Genomic DNA, 12,335 nt, shown 5'->3' with positions numbered 1-12,335 from the left:
TTTAAACTGAGTCTCTGAAACCACAGTGGAATTTGTGGCAGTCTTGCGAGACAAAGCTTACAAGTTGGTTCAGTGCCAGCCAAGCGTTGCGGTCTGTGTCAGTCTGCTCAGGCTGCCATAACAAAGTACCACAGAGTGAGTGGTTTAAACAACATTTATTTGTCATAGTTCTGGAGGCTGGAAGTCCAAGATCAAGGTGCGAGCAGTGCTGGTTTCTCCTTGGTTTGCCAAGGGTCACCTTCTGTGTCCTCACATGGTCTTTTCTCTGTGCATGAGCACTGTGGGTGGCTCTTCCTCTTCTCATGAGGACACCAGTCCTATTGGATCAGGGCCCCACTCTTACGGCCTCAGTTAACCTTAATTACTTTCTTAAAGATCCTATCTCCAAATACATTGGAGGTGTGAAGTTCACACATGAATTTCAGAAGGACACTATTCAATCCATAACAGGCCCCCACAGAATAAACCCATCTCTTGACAGAGAGTTCAAGGAGGCCGGTGGGGGATCAGAAGTAGACAAAGCCTTCCCTGGGCTATTATCATCTTGGAATGATGGAATAAAGATGCTTAGCCAGCAGGGGTAAGGGTTTCAAGAGGTGTAGGAGGCAGTCAGCAGACCAAGCTCCTTTGCCCATGATGCCTGCTTGCATGAAGCATTGGCATGGCAGGTACTCCAAGGCACACTCTTCATGAAGCTTGACCTAAGGTATATTGCACAATTTTTCAGAGCTTCTCCTACTGTTTTGTGACTCCTTACGACTGAGGGTGCTTATGATTTCTATTTTCACTTGTCTTGGGCTCTCACCCCATGTATATGTCATTCCAAGCATACTATGGCCATTCACAGGGCTGGGATATCTCCTAATTTTTTTATCTAGTAAATTCCAGCTTATCCATCCAGCTCTGGCTCAATTATTATCACTTCTCTCTAGCATTATCTGGTCCCCAAACCTAATTTATTTACTTTGTCTTGTGCTTACCCCTTATAACTGCCATTTAAACAACATTGTATTATCACAATTTTTTGCAGTTGTGACGCATTTCAAACATATAAAAGATATGGAAAGTAATTTAATATGCATTCATGTACCTACCACATATCTGAAAAATTATTAAAGCCTATTTGAAATGCTGCTGGAATACATTTTACTCTCCCTTATGCCCTGGAGGGAAATCTCTATTTTCCATTTAGTGCTCATATTTCAGCTGATATTTTGTATATTTACGTATACGTGTGTATATGTGTGCATATATACATACAATAAATTTTCATGTTTAAAATATTATATGAAATGTTATACCCTTGCTTTAATTACTCAAAATTACAATTTTTTTCTATTTTTTAATGTGGTAAAACACGTTTAACATAAAATTTATCACCTTACATTTTTAAGTGTGTGGTTCAAGGATATTAAAAACTTTCATAATGTGGTGCGACCATCGCCACCATCCATCATCTCCAGAACTCTTTTCGTCTTGTAAAATGAAAGCTCTCTCCCCATCTAATGAAAACTCCTCCTTTCCTGTTCCCCCCAGCTTTTGGCAACTACCATTCTATTTCCTGTCTCTATGAATTTGACTACTACTCTACTTTACGTAACTGGAGTCATCCAGTATTTGTGTTTTTGCGGCTCACTTCTTTCACTTAACATAAAATCCTCAAAACTGAACCATATTGTACCATACATCAGAATCTCCTTCCTGCTTAATCCTAAATAAAAATACTATTCCATTCTAAACGCATGTATTCTATATATGTATATACAGACATACGCAACACTTTACTTACCCATTCACCCATCCAGGGACACTTGGGTTGTTTCCATGTTTTGGCTATTGGGAATAATGCTGCTATGAACTAGGGTGTACAATTCTTGATACATCCTGCTTGTCCACTGTGCTTCTTCCTTCTATTTGGTTATATGATTAGGCACCAAACCAGCTCCCCTTTTTGGCTTTGCCTACTTCTACACAATGCCTTGATGATTGTATGAACCACCTTCTGGCTCACCTTAGATCCTGGGTCCAGCTGGTCTGGGCCTAGCTCTCTAGACAGCTCCCGCACTCCAACTTTTTTAGCTGTGGAATGGGGCTTGTTTCTCCTCTAGGTCTGGATGGGGGTCACTAAGACGAGGTTTTCAGCAGTACGCCACCCTTGTGCAAGCATGCAGCCAACTTTGAATAGCTCCATGAAATTGTTCTCTACAGCTGAAGGTGCCTACAATTTCTATTCTCTCTGGAGTGAAACGCTGAGCAAAACATGCAGCGTGGGGTGGGGGTGCAATCTACTGGGTCGGGAAGTAAGAGTTGGTCCACAAAGCCCAGTCGGCGCTAGGAAATATCACGTATATGACACCATAAACCCCGGGAAGGGCTTTTCCCAGTCACACAGGTCTAAGGGTGGATAAATGAAATTTGTGATAACTTTAGAAAGACTTTTTCACCCTAAACTTGTTTACATTTAAAAAATCAGTATGTATATCTTCTCATCTTTTCAATGATGTTCCCAAAAGCTCTAGTATTCAAGAATGTGTAGGAAACACTTAATCTCTAAAAGATTAAGATTGATTGCAACCAGGAATTTGTCATTATGCTTTGGGTTTCTGCTTTAAAGGCCTGAGAGTAACAGTTAAAGGATGCAGGTGGGGACTGTGGGGGATGAACTGAAGCCAAGTAGAAGGACTTTGGGTCTTCTCCAAAGCCAGTATCTATTTTCAGAAGGGAACAAAACACTCATGAAAAGCACGTGCCATATAGAATACTAATTCTATACAATATCCTGGGTAAATCAGACATGTTCCAGCATCTCTGCTAAATGTCATCTCAGAAGAGGTGAGTTTCTGATGGGCTTGCAAGTGCATCCTTTCTATCTGTGTGTTCTAGACAAATGTACTGAAATACTTTTAATTGGGAACTGGGTAAGGTAAAGAACCGAGAAATGAGAGGCACAATGTGGACAAGAGAGCAATTTGTCCAGACTTTGGAAAAAGATGAGGTTGAATGATTTGCTCCCTGGGTACTGACTGTATGGTAGAGGAGACAGAAACAAGAGACTTTGTAGCTTACGTGTTTTTGCTATGAGGAGGCAGTAGTGAACAAGGAAGACCCAGCTGAAGCTTCAGCTTGTAGAGGGAACAAAGTAGCCATTATGCTGTAGCTCATCTTGCAGGGGAAGGACAAGAGGACCTGGCATTTTCTGCAAGGCCAAGAGATGTGAATGAGGAACTACAAAAAGTTGAAATAAATTTTCCTGGCATCGACACACAACAGCATCATAGAAATGTTTTATGCTGACGGAATAGTCCAGGTTGCCCTTTAATGGTAGCATTCCTCCTCCCCAAGCCCAGGGATAATAATTTAATTTTTCCTAATATCTTGACCGACCTCATGTTTCCCTTCCTTCTTCACTTTATCCTATCAGCAGCTCCTGGCGGCTGGTCTTACTGGCCATTTGTGGTTAAACTGGCTCATTTTTAAATTTGGCTTCCTTCAGGGTACGCTTTCCTCTGTAATCCTTGGCCTGTTGTTTTCAGCAACTCTCAGGACTGCACTGCTGCCTGGCCCCAGGACCCGCCTTGTTGGGTGCAGTCACATGGGTAGCCGCAAACCCACCCCATCCCACCCCACCTTATCTAGTCTGTCCTGTCCCACCTTAGAAAGGTATAAACACTGAGCGCAATGGAGAGGAGAGGTGGAAGAAACTCAGGTTCTTTATTACATGACTAAGCCACTGGTGATCCTTTTGGGGTTATTTCTGAGTGTGATAGTACATTTTCTTATTGCTTAAAGCAGGTTGAATAAGGCTTACCTGTAACATGCTGCCAGTTCACAGGAAGGAAAGACAACACAAATACACAGCAGTTGGTTTATCAGCACTAGAGCCCTGCCTGCTCATCCTAAAGTGGGCTGTCCTTCAGGACCTGTTTGCAAGGGTGACGAGGAGGGAAAGAAAGGAGAAGGAGGGGAGAAGATTCGGGAAGATCAGTCTTATGTTTTCTCCCTTTGGAGAGTTATCAGCAGGTCACAGTTCGATAATCTAGGATGTACTGCATAAAATTCACATTTCCCACTGAGATGCAGAAGAGAAGGGAATAGGGGAACAAGGGAAATTAAAAATGTACTTTGTCACAATCAGATCGTCCTCTGGTTGTTTTTGAGACCTGAATCTCCACCTGGTTACTTACTTCTCCAGGTAAAGACTATGTCTCTTCTTTCTCTCATAGTTCATGTACCTTATTCTCTAGCTTAATAGTCATTAATCATCCCTGTTAACTACAAAATGAAGTCATAAGCTTTGTCATGAAATGTATTCACCTTAATGAGTACCTACAAGTATTTCTATTGCAGCCCTTTTCAAACCATCTTGTGATTGTCCTATTAGAGCTGGAAGACAGTGGTTTTTCCCTTGTCTTTGGCTGTCTACCCACTTTGGAGATGTTCATTATATATGTCGGAGGTTGACTTCATGATTATTTCTCATAGGTATTCTTCTGTCCCAGACCGGCCCTTTGTGCTCCCCCTTTTTGTCCTTGGCCATAGGCCCCAGGGACATGGTCTATTGAACTCGTCGTTAGCAGCTGCCACATCTGTCTTGTTCCTTGGGCCTCCTTTTCCTCCATGTCTGGTGGGAAACAGGCTCCCCAGAATATACTGCACCCTACCCCTCCACCCCATATCCTTGTTGTCTCTGAAGACAAGCATTAAGGCTCTTCTCCTGTTAATGTTAATGTTTTAAGACTTATAATTTTCATTGGGAAACACACAAAGGCAACAAAAATAACTCTACCCAGGGACTTTACAGTGTGGACAAAATTCTTATAACAGGATTCTTGGGGCTTCAGTGCCTGACTCTTGAGCCCACAAGAAATTTTACCTGGGATCCTGCTGGGCTTTCACTTTTGCCTTTTGGGAAATAACTCTAACAGGGCCACTTTTCCTAACCAAAAGAGGCAATCAAGGCAGAAAAATGGTGGTTTTGTTGCTTTTTAAAGGGGATAGTTTGCATCTCTATTGCTTGTCATATAGAGTAGTCCACATTTCACTAGACCTTCTCTTTGCAGGATTTTTTTTTAGCTTGTAACAGTGTTTCATTGAATACTATTTCTTTCTTTCTTTCTTTCTTTTTTTTTTTTTGCACAATGTTCATTTTATATGTGTTTGTGCATTTCTGCCACATCAACAAAACAAAATAAAATAAATAAACAAACAAAAACCTGTAAATTAGTTTCTGGTGGCTGTTGTCAAAGAAAAAAATTATTCTGACACTTGTTCAAGCAATAAAGTAGACTTTATTTAAGACTATTGTAATAGGGGAGAGAGAATGGGCTCAATTTCAAATACAGCAAGCACAGGTGAGGATTTATAACCAAGGAACAGAGTTGGGAGGGGCGTGGTAAGAGGATGGAAAATGACTAAGAAAGCTCCTAGAGTAGGAGAACTCTTGCTAAACTGGTTTAACATGATTCTTGCTAAAGGCAGGCCAAGAGCTTTAACATTTAAGATGAAGGATGAGGAACTTGATCAGATATCAAAGGTCATCAGATAAAGGTAGGGGATTTTCAATACACTGATAGCAGGATTCTTGTTAAGGCTGGGTGATGCAGGCCCAGCAAGACAGTACAGACCTGGAAGGCCAACAAGGCCAAGGCCTAGTGAAGAGCACTCAAGAAGAACCTAATTAAAGTTTGGACAAGAAGAGAATCTTTGCCAGGGTTTCCTTTTGTTAAAAAAAAAAAAAATCTTTCCTTTGAACAATATAAGTTTATTTCTTACTTGGTCACTTGTGTTCATTAAGGACAAGCTGAATTATCTATTGGGACTTGGTAATAAAGGCTAGGAATAGCCCTGTTAGGGTCTGTGTGGCTAAACAGATTCCTAGAAAAGAGCTGGAGTTTCATCATGAGGACAGGCTTGATGGTGCTGGTAGGATATTTGTTTGATGGTAAGAGTCATCAGGCATTTAATGAGGGTTTTATTTTCAGTGAGATCAGTCAAAGTCAAGGTTATTCTCTAGGTAGAGCATCAAGATGCAGGAGTTCAGTGAATCTTCTGAGTTGCCCACGTAGGAAAGGCACAAAGATTGTCCATTCCTTACCTATGATGGTGTTGGGACCTTTGAAGTAAATATAAAAGTGTTCAGCTTCAGTTCAGTTCAGGGCTTGTTTAGGTCGTGGGAGAAAGTTCAGCTACAAGACAACTTAGAAGTCTCAGTAAGAATTTGGGCCATCAGACTTTAGTTCTCTGTGATGCCAGGTCAGGAGATTGGGAGAAAATTGGAAATGATAATTTATAGATTTGTAGCCAGATATGGAAGAAGACTAGGAGAAATGAGAATTTGGTAAGGACTGACAAAATGTACAAGATGGTGGGATCCAGTCCAATTCAAAGGTACATGATGGGATGTCAAAGACAATGAATAGGACTAGAATCTGATAACCCACAGGATGTGCTATAGTTTTCCACTAAAACATAAAATTTCTCTCTACAGTCACCCCCTTTTTTGATAAAAGATAACCAAAATAAGGTTATTCTTGTTGGCAAAGAAAGTCTGATCTCATTAGCTTTGGCCTGATTATTTACATAAGTGTAAGAAAATGGTAATTGACTACATAGGCCTTCTAAAATTTGATTTGCCGGAACTTTTCATGAGAAATCTCAGGTCTCACTTTTACAATCCTTTCAAGGTTAGGAAGTCAAGCCAAGAACTCACCATAAGACTTCACCGGCATTATGTATAGATTTGGGTTAATTTCTCTTTTCAAAGTCACCTAAAGTTCCTGGGCTGGCTTTCCTTACTCACCTGTAAGGCTGAAAACACTCTAAGCCAAATACAAGGCTGATTTTCCTAAGACAGTTTTGTAAGCATTGGCTCAATAAAGTCAATCTTAGTTCCTTAAAATTGTCTGGTCCTATTTGATTCTATACTCTTGTTCTCAAATGTGACATTGCAGTCAAAGCTTTGGTTGCACACCAGGGTTTCCAATCATGTTCTGTTACAAGGAAGACAGATTCTTATTGAAGTCATGTAAATATAATTGTATTGCCATGAAAATAAGAATACTCAATAAGAGTTTCTGAATTCTCAAGGGATCAGGCAAGGAGAAAAAGGTACATGTTTTATTTCTGTTTACAAAACTATAATCAGCTAAATTCTTGTGAATTTTAGGTAGCTTAAGTGAAAAGGGAAAGGGGTTTCTTATTTGTCCAAAATAGACGTTTAGAGGACCAGCAATGTTACGAACAAAAGCCATCAAAGAATCAGAATCATTCTTCATTGGTCCATTCAGTCCCACTAATTAAATTACTTTCTTCTTCATTTTGGTCAGCCATTTTATGAACCCATCAGCTTCTACTCTAGAGTTCTGAAAAACCCTTACTCGGTTCAGTGTTATGATATTCCTGTTCTTCAAGCAATGCCAGCAGAGGCCTGCACCTAGAGTATCTCAGTCCTTTCCACGAGTGTCTGAGATAGATGCTTTCTTTTTGAAGGTGAAGTACTCCGGCCTATAGCTCATTACAGATGCTTTTTAGAAGGATCAGAGTAAAACAAAAAATATCTGTGGTTGGCAAAAGACTTAAAATGTCCATGAATAGAGAGCTAATGAGAGTTAATTATAAAAACGTCATAATTGATGAGGAAATTTGGTTATTTCTGCAACATGAAATGTTTTAAAATAAAAACTACATTAATGCCTGATTAGATTATATTATTTTTGCCTAATATCAGGCAAAGCATCATCAGGACATATTATGGAGTGTGAAGGCATTAACAAATTTCTAGGAACTTTATACAATTTATAAAGTACTTATATTAATAATGTAATGAGGTGCAGAGCAAGGGTCCTCTGAAAATCGGAGAAAACCCTTGCAACCCATTGAAAGGGGAACTGGACGATACAGCATTTAAGATATTTTATATAACATGGCAAGTTAATAGCCGTGCTTTTCTTGAAGGGGAGAGGACTGCAGCCCAGGGCAAAAAAGTGTCCGTGAGTTTAAGAGGCGTATAGTGGGCCCGGACACAGCCACATAGACGGGGGAACTTATACAGTGCCTGCCGAGAGGCAGGGGTCAGATGCCTACTCTGGAAGTCACTGAGAACTCTTGCCCTAACTAAAGATGGCGGCCGAAAAAAGGTAAACGATACATGGGAACTGGCAAGAATGGCAGACTCTAAGACATCATAGGAGGGGCCAAATATGAGGTCACATGGGAAGTTCGGGGCCAAGCATTTAAATAAGGGCAGGCTGAGAGAGACGGAGAAAGAAGCCATGTAGGCTATAAGGGTGTAGGAGAAAGTCCACCATGAAGAGAAGAGGTGCAGAGAGAGTGAGAGAGAAGCCATGTAGTTTTGAGTGAGAGAGGAGCTCCTTCTGCTTTTCTGAAGGATGTATGGAGAAGCCACTCTACTGGGACATGTGCTTCCCCGGACTCCACCATGACCCAGTGTTACACAGCACATCTTTCCCTGAACTGTTACATGTACCCCGATCCTGAAGGGGAGAGCTGCTGCCAGAGGATGATGGCTCTGAAAACCATGAAAGCACATTCCGGAGGGGATGGAGATCTGTTTGCGTGGCTGACTTAAGAACAGATAAGGATGTGGGGAACTTCTGGGCATGGTTTTGGCTTATAGCCTTTTGGGAAGCAAGGGAAGTACTGGGTCATGTGAGAGAGGATGGCTTTGAGCAAAAGTGCCCTCAGTCACCCCCTGCCCTGAGGTCGGAACCCTGGTAATAAAAACCTGTTTCCTTTAACACTAATTGTTGGGTCTTGTATCAAGGCACCATGTGGCCAAACCCTGGTTTGCTTGGTTACAATAACATTTACCCATACAAATATAAACTAGGGAAGGATAAACATTGCTTATTTGACAATGCTTTCAATGCAACTGAACATATTAAATAAACCTAATTATTTTCTAATATTCCTCATTTTGCAATGTGAAAACAAATTCTTTGATATTTTTCCAGAAGCCTTTCTTCAAAATTTGATTTTGGGAAAGGAGGGTTGTCAAGGATATCAAAAGATTTGAAGACTTGACTAAATGGGATCAAAGGTCACTACAAAAGACCTAGGTTTAGCTGCTTACTTAACCAAAGTAACAATAAATTTCAAAACTAACCATAGGAGGTAACATGGTTTTCTAAAACAAACCCTTAGCTTCTTTAAATGTGATAGGCTGGGTTCTCTTATGTAGTCAAGGACATGATAAAATCAACTTAAACCACAGGAAATGATTCTCATAAGACACAGGATCTTTTTCCTAGGCAGATTACACAAAAGGTAAAGAAATATCTTTACAATTTCTTATTAAGAACAGATCAATAATTTTTAAAAAGTTTGTTGTTTAGTAGAGACAAAACCAAACTCTAGATTTGCATCAGTATTTATACTAAAGCTCATTAAAAAAATATTATAAATAAATCCATCCAATCTTAGCTAGCTTTGACCGCATGAGATAAGATTCCTTTTTCAAGATTTTCTACAAACTTTCTACAACTTGGTTGCAAGTTACCAAAAAAAATTTGGAAACAGTTTTAAACTAGATATTATAAAACATGGCTACTGTTGAAAAGTCCATTCTTCAAACTAATCTCACACATCAGCGTAATGCAAATGGTAACCCAGAGGACACAGCTATTTTATTAAACACATAATATTGAACTATTATTTACCAAATATTTACCCAAATTATGTATACTTTGAAAGCATTTGGGTTAGTTTCTCTGTTTCTGAGAATTTTAGGAATATTTAATTTATATAAGCACTTATCTATCTCTAACCCATATACCTGGTGCACTTAGAAAAAAGGGGACATTTGGACGCAGAGATAAACAGAGAGAAAATGATATTAGGACATGGAAAAGACGATGTTAAGACAGGGAGAAGACAGAGTGATGCAGCCACAAACCAAGGAATGCCAAGGAGTGCTGGCAAATACCAGAGGCTAGGAGATGCAAAGAAGGATTCTCCCCTTGAGCCATCAGGGGGAGCATGGCCCACAACCCCTTGATTTTGAACTTCAAACCTTCACAACTGTGATACAATATAGTTCTGTTGCTTTAAGCCACCCGGTTTATGATACTTAATAGCAGCTCTAGGAAGCTAATACATTGTAGATGCCAAGCCAGAGAGAAGAGAAGTATGGGATGAAGAGAGCCGGTGGAGCAGGCTGAGAAGAAGTAATTGAGGCAATGCTGGGAAAGCCATGGGGTGATCAATCTCAGAGAAGCCAAGAGAAGGAAATGGAATAAAAAACAACAGGGAGATATTTCTGCAAAGGGTCTCAGTAGTTGGGAAGGGAGATTGGAAATTTGAAAATTAAGAGGTCACTTGTGGAAGAGGAGCTTGCAGGAAGGTGTAAAGCCAGGGTGCCTGAGAAGGCTCGATGGACCAACCCTCCTTCCCACAGGCTACGCTAGCCATTTACCACCAGACTTCTGCAGGGCTAACACATGGTCAGCGCAGTTTGCCTGTGAAGACCAAACTGGTTTTTGTCTTGTTTATCTTTTAATTAAAAATATGAAAATAAAACAAAAGATGTTTTATAGCAGCTTGGGGGAATTGAACTGTTTATTAGAAGAAGAATGCAAAATAGAGAATAAGTACAATGAAATTACTCTTAACAAAACAAAGCTCTAAAAATACATTTAAAATATACTCTTCTTTACTTGTAATTAAAGTAATGCAAAATAAAGTAGTGAGATCCTCTTTTTCTTCAGTTTGGCAAAGATTTTTTTTATTGAATGTATTGTGGTAACATTGGTTAATAAAATTCCATAGCTTTCAGGTATACAGTCCTGTAATAACACATCATCTGCATATTGCATCGTGTGTTCACCACCCAAGTCAAGTCTCCTTCCACCACCATTTATCCCCCTTTACCTTCTTCCACTTCCCCACCCGTTTTCCTCTTGCAGTCCCCATACTGTTGTCTGTGTCCATGAGTTTTTTGTTCTTTGCTTAATTCCTTCACTTTTTTCACCCTTTCCCCTCTGACAGCTGTCAGCAAAGATTTGCAAATATACATGGTAATACCCCCTGGTGGTGAGGTTAGATCTGGCTGGGGAGTTTACACAATGGTGGGAACGTAAGTGGTGGAAAGTACCCTTTCTGAGGGATAACTTGATAGGATACATAATAAGATTTTTAAAAACACGTAGAGATGCTGATCCAGAATTCCATTTTAGTTTTTCTTTTTGTTTTAAGGAAGTAATAAAAGCTGTATGCAAAATGTTTGCTATAGGAATATACATTTATGTATTATTAATATCACCATAAAACCCCAAGTTAATATTCAATAATACCAAACTGATTAAATAAGTTATATTTATATGACAGATAATACAAAGTCATTAAATAGTGATTTAGAAAACATTTATAGACAAAAAAAGAAAACATTTATAGACAATGAAGATATTCAGAATATACTAAATAGAATTAAAAGTTATTTAAACAATACTTACAGAAGGAACCGTTAAAATATTTTAAATATCTGAAAGAAAACCATACAAAAATATTAACAGTAGTTAATTTGGGAGAGTATGTAATGGGTGATTTAAAATTTTTTGTTCATTTTTCTTTTTCAAATTTTCTTTTTTCCCTACAGTTGGTATGCATTGATTATATACTTAAGGTGAATAAGTATTGTAAGTAAGAATTATATATATTCAAGAATGAGTCTGAGAGAGAAATGTTTGATTCACTGAAATTTTATCAAAGGAGAAGCAGTGAGGAGCCCTCTTTTCTACCCGTTTTTTGATGAAGACATTTAGGCCCATTAAGGGAAGATACTTGCCAACATGAGGGTTCTTTTCATTCACTTTTCCCAGAAAAGGAGCAACTCACGTAGGAGGATCTGAAGATGGCCAATTAACCGATTGCATGTTGTGGTGGGACAGAGTATAAATCAAGGTCCTGAATCCTAAACTGTTTACATTCCCCACTGTAACATCCTCAATTATTCTGTCTTGATTTATGTCTTGTGTTTAGAGTTTTCATTTTGAAATGAGATTTCCCCATTTTTCAGCTCATTTTGGCCCAAACTCTTTTCTCAAGGCTTTTGAGGGATCTTCCTTTCTGGACACATGGACGATTACAGACTACAGATGCTTAATGCTTCCTTCTCTAACCAAGGTTGTCGTCTCTGTGACTCAGGCGTAGTGGATGAGCCAAATCCCTTCCACCCTGCCAGCGCCCTCCCAGAGCAATGGAGTCACAAGACGGGCCCTAAAACATTGTGCAAAGGAGAAAATTTGGAAGTGCCTTACCAAGAACAGTTAACTACTTTATTGATAATAACAAGATCAGTAACAACTGGGAAATAAGTGGTG

This window comes from Pteronotus mesoamericanus, unplaced genomic scaffold (assembly GCF_021234165.1).
Source record: "Pteronotus mesoamericanus isolate MK-2021 breed Mesoamerican mustached bat unplaced genomic scaffold, CSHL_Meso_final scaffold_167, whole genome shotgun sequence".
In the NCBI taxonomy this organism is placed as follows: Eukaryota; Metazoa; Chordata; class Mammalia; order Chiroptera; family Mormoopidae; genus Pteronotus; species Pteronotus mesoamericanus.
The sequence above is the reverse complement of the archived record's forward strand: the minus strand, read 5'-3'. Positions refer to the sequence as shown.